A 5,401-nucleotide genomic window follows, 5' to 3' on the forward strand; every position below is an offset into this window, starting at 1 on the left:
AAAGATAATATTTAAGGTTATTAGCACATCGGTGGATCAGAAATCTGTTAAATACGATTGGGGGTTGAATCACCCCATCTACTCTAAAAATAAAAATTTAAATTTTGACATTTAACAATTAGGTTATTTATTTTACATTGTAAGAGTTTTTAATAATAATATTTAAGGTTTTAGCACATCAGTGCACCATATTTCGTTATTAAATGAATCGGCGGTTGAATCACTCCATTACACTAAAAACAGAATATTTCAATTTTGACATTTAAAATTTTAGGTTATATTTATTTTACAGGTAAGAGTTTTAAAAATAATATTTAAGAGTATTAGCACATCTTTAGATCCGAAATCTGTAAAATACAAACTGGGGGTTGTATCACCCCATTCACACTAAAAAATAAATATTTCAATTTTGACATTTAAACTATTAGGTTTTATTTATTTTACATTGTAAGAGTTTTTAAAAATAATATTTAAGAGTATTAGCCATCTGTAGATCCGAAATCTGTAAAAAACGAATTGGGGGTTGACTCACCCCATTCCACTAAAAATAAAAATTCAAATTTTGACTTCCATACTTTTTCTATTGTTTATATTACATTTTAGAATTTAGATAAATAAAATTTAAGGTTATTGCACATCGATGTTTCACAATACGTTATTATATGATGGGGGTTGTGTACACCTTTAGTCACTATAAAAAAAAAAAATTTTAATTTTGACATAATACTGTTTTTTATTGTTTATTTACATGTTAGAGTTTTTAAATATAATATTTAAGGTTTTAGTACATCGGTTGATCCGAATCTGTAAAAAACGAATTGGGGGTTGAATCACCCCATTCACACTAAAATTAAAATTTATAATTTTGACATATTAAACTATTAAGTTTTGTTTTTTTTACATTGTAAGAGTTTTTAAAATAATTTTTAGGATTATTAGCACATCGGTGGATCCGAAATCTGTAAAATACAAATCGGGGGTGAATCACCTAATTCACACTAAAAATAAAAAATTTCAATTTTGACATTTAAACTATTAAGTTTTATTTTATATACAATGTAAGTGTTCTTAAAAGTAAAATTTAAGGTTATGAGCACATCAGTGCACCATATTTCGTTATCAAATGAATCGGGGGTTGAATCACCCCATTCACACTAAAAATAGAATTTTTCAATTTTGTCATTTAAACTATTAAGATTTATTTATTTTACATTGTAAGAGTTTTTAAAAAATAATATTTAAGGTTATTAGCACATCAGTGCACCATAAAATCGTTATTAAATGAATCGGAGAGTTTTTATCACCCCATTCACAACAAAATAAAAATTTCAATTTTGACATTTAAAATTAGGTATTATTTATTATACATTCTAAGTGTTTTTAAAAATAATATTTTAGGTGATAATACCACGGTTCACCAGAAAACGTTCTTAAACTTAGTGGGGGTTGACTCACCCCATTCACACTAAAAATAGAATATTTCAATTTTGACATTTAAACTATTAAGTTTTATTTATTTTACATTGTAAGAGTTTTTAAAAAGAATATTTAAGGTTATTAGCACATCAGTGCACCATAATTCGTTATTAAATGAATCGGGGATTTTTTATCACCCCATTCACACTAAAAATAAAAAATTTAAATTTTGACATTTAAACAATTAGGTATTATTTATTATACATCTAATTGTTTTTTTAAAATGATATTTAAGGTTATTCTTACATCGATTTATCCGAAATCTTTAAAAATCAATTGGGGGTTAAATTACCCTCTACCAACTAAAAAAAAAAATCAAATATTGACATAAAAACTATAAGGTTATATTTATTTTACATTGTAAGAGTTTGAAAAATAATTTTAAGATTATTTCGCACATTTGGTTCTTCCGGAAATCTGTAAATACGAATGGGGGTTGAATCACCCCATTCACACTGAAATAATAAATTTTAATTTGACATTTAACAATTAGGTATTATTTATTATACATTCTAAGTGTTTTTAAAAATAATATTTAATGTTATAAGAACATTGAAGCCCCAGAAATCGTTTTTTAAAAGTAGTGGGGGTTGTCTCACCCCATTCACACTAATAATAGAATATTTCAATTTTGACATTTAAACTATTAAGTTTTATTTATTTTACATTGTAAGAGTTTTTAAAATTATATTTAAGGTTAGTTGCCACATCGATGTTCCACAAACGTTATTATATGATGATGGGGTTGTGTACACCTTTACTCACTATAAAAAAAAAAATTTTAATTTTGACATAAATACTGTTTTTTTATTGTTTATTTACATTGTTAGAGTTTTTAAATATAATATTAAGGTAATTAGCACATCGGTTCACCAGAAAACGTTCTTTAACATAGTGGGGGTTGACTCATCCCATTCACACTAAAAATAAAAAATTTTAATTTTGACATTTAAACTATTAGGTTTTATTTATTTTACATTGTAAGAGTTTGTAAAAATAATATTTAAGGGTTTTAGCACATCGGTGGATCCGAAATCTTTAAATAACAAATTAGTCGTTGAATCACCCTATAACTACTAAAAACAAATAATTTCAAATTTTGACATAGAACCTGTTATGTTATATTTATTTTACATTGTAAGACTTTTAAAAAATAATTTTTAAGATTATTCGCACATTGGTTCTTCCGAAATCTGTAAAATACGAATTGGGGGTTGAATCACCCCATTCACACTGAAATAAAAAATTTTAATTTTGACATTTAAAACAATTAGGTATTATTTATTATACATTCTAAGTGTTTTTAAAAATAATATTTAAGGTTATAAGCACATTGAAGCCCCAGAAATCGTTTTTAAAAGTAGTGGGGGTTGACTCACCCCATTCACACTAATAATATAATATTTCAATTTTGACATTTAAACTATTAAGTTTTATTTATTTTACATTGTAAGAGTTTTAAAAAATAATATTTAAGGTTATTAGCACATCATTGCACCATAATTCGTTATTAAATGAATCGGGGAGTTTTATCACCCCATTCACGCTAAAATAAAATATTACAATTTGACATCTAAACTATTAAGTTTTATTTATTATACATTCTAAGTGTTTTTAAAAATAATATTTAAGGTGATAATACCACGGTTCACCAGAAAACGTTCTTAAACTTAGTGGGGGTTGACTCACCCCATTCACACTAAAAATAGAATATTTCAATTTTTACATTTTAAACAATTAAGTTTTATTTATTTTACATTGTAAGAGTTTTAAAAAAGAATATTTAAGGTTATTAGCACATCAGTGCACCATAATTCGTTATTAAATGAATCGGGGATTTTTATCACCCCATTCACACTAAAAATAAAAAATTTAAATTTTGACATTTAAACAATTAGGTATTATTTATTATACATTCTAATTGTTTTTAAAAATGATATTTAAGGTTATTCTTACATCGGTACATCCGAAATCTTTAAAAAATCAATTGGGGGTTAAATTACCCTATACCAACTAAAAAAAAAAAATCAAATATTGACAAAAAAACTATAAGGTTATATTTATTTTACATTGTAAGAGTTTTTAAAAATAATAATTAAGGTTTTTAGCACATCGGTGGATCCGAAGTCTGTAAAAAACGAATTGGGTGTTGAATCACCCCATTCACACTAAAAATAAAATATTACAATTTTGACATTTAAACTATTAAGTTTTATTTATTTTACATTGTAAAGTTTTTTAAAAATAATATTTAAGGTTATTAGCACATCAGTGCACCATAATTCGTTATTAAATGAATCGGGGAGTTTTATCTCCGCATTCACACTAAAAATAAAAAATTTGAATTTTGACATTTAAAATATAAGGTTTTATTTATTTTACATTTATAGTGTTTTAAAAGATAATATTTAAGGTTATTAGCACATCGGTGGATCAGAAATCTGTTAAATACGAATTGGGGGTTGAATCACCCCATTTACTCTAAAAATAAATAATTTAAATTTTGACATTAACAATTAGGTTTTATTTATTTTACATTGTAAGAGTTTTTAATAATAATATTTAAGGTTTTTAGCACATCAGTGCACCATCTTTCGTTATTAAATGAATCGGCGGTTGAATCACTCCATTTACACTAAAAATAGAAATATTTCAATTTTGACATTTAAACTTTTAGGTTATATTTATTTTACAGTGTAAGAGTTTTTAAAAATAATATTTAAGAGTATTAGCACATCTTTAGATCCGAAATCTGTAAAATACAAACTGGGGGTTGTATCACCCCATTCACACTAAAAATAGAATATTTCAATTTTGTCATTTAAACTATTAGGTTATATTTATTTTACAGTGTAAGAGTTTTTAAAAATAATATTTAAGAGTATTAGCACATCTGTAGATCCGAAATCTGTAAAAAACGAATTGGGGTTGACTCACCCCATTCCCACTAAAATATAAAATTCAAATTTGACTTCCATACTTTTCTTATTGTTTATATTACATTTTTAGAATTTAGATAAATAAAATTTAAGGTTAGTTGCACATCGATGTTCCACAATACGTTATTATATGATGATGGGGTTGTGTACACCTTTAGTCACTATAAATTAAAATATTACAATTTTGACATTTAAACTATTAAGTTTTATATATTATACAATGTAAGTGTTCTTAAAAGTAAATTTAAGGTTATGAGCACATCAGTGCACCATATTTCGTTATCAAATGAATCGGGGTTGAATCACCCCATTCACACTAAAAATAGAATTTTTCAATTTTGTCATTTAAACTATTAAGATTTATTTATTTTACATTGTAAGAGTTTTTAAAAATAATATTTAAGGTTATTAGCACATCAGTGCACCATAAATCGTTATTAAATGAATCGGAGAGTTTTATCACCCCATTCAAACTAATAATAAAAAATTTCAATTTTGACATTTAAACAATTAGGTATTATTTATTATACATTCTAAGTGTTTTTAAAATAATATTTTAGGTGATAATACCACGGTTCACCAGAAAACGTTCTTAAACTTAGTGGGGGTTGACTCACCCCATTCACACTAAAAATAGAATATTTCAATTTTGACATTTAAACTATTAAGTTTTATTTATTTTACATTGTAAGAGTTTTAAAAAGAATATTTAAGGTTATTAGCACATCAGCGCACCATAATTCGTTATTAAATGAATCGGGGATTTTTATCACCCCATTCACACTAAAAATAAAAAATTTAAATTTTGACATTTAAACAATTAGGTATTATTTATTATACATTCTAATTGTTTTTAAAAATGATATTAAGGTTATTCTTACATCGATTTATCCGAAATCTTTAAAAAATCAATTGGGGGTTAAATTACCCTCTACCAACTAAAAAAAAAAAATCAAATATTGACATAAAAACTATAAGGTTATATT

Source organism: Rhopalosiphum maidis, chromosome 3 (assembly GCF_003676215.2).
Source record: "Rhopalosiphum maidis isolate BTI-1 chromosome 3, ASM367621v3, whole genome shotgun sequence".
NCBI classification, from domain to species: domain Eukaryota; kingdom Metazoa; phylum Arthropoda; class Insecta; order Hemiptera; family Aphididae; genus Rhopalosiphum; species Rhopalosiphum maidis.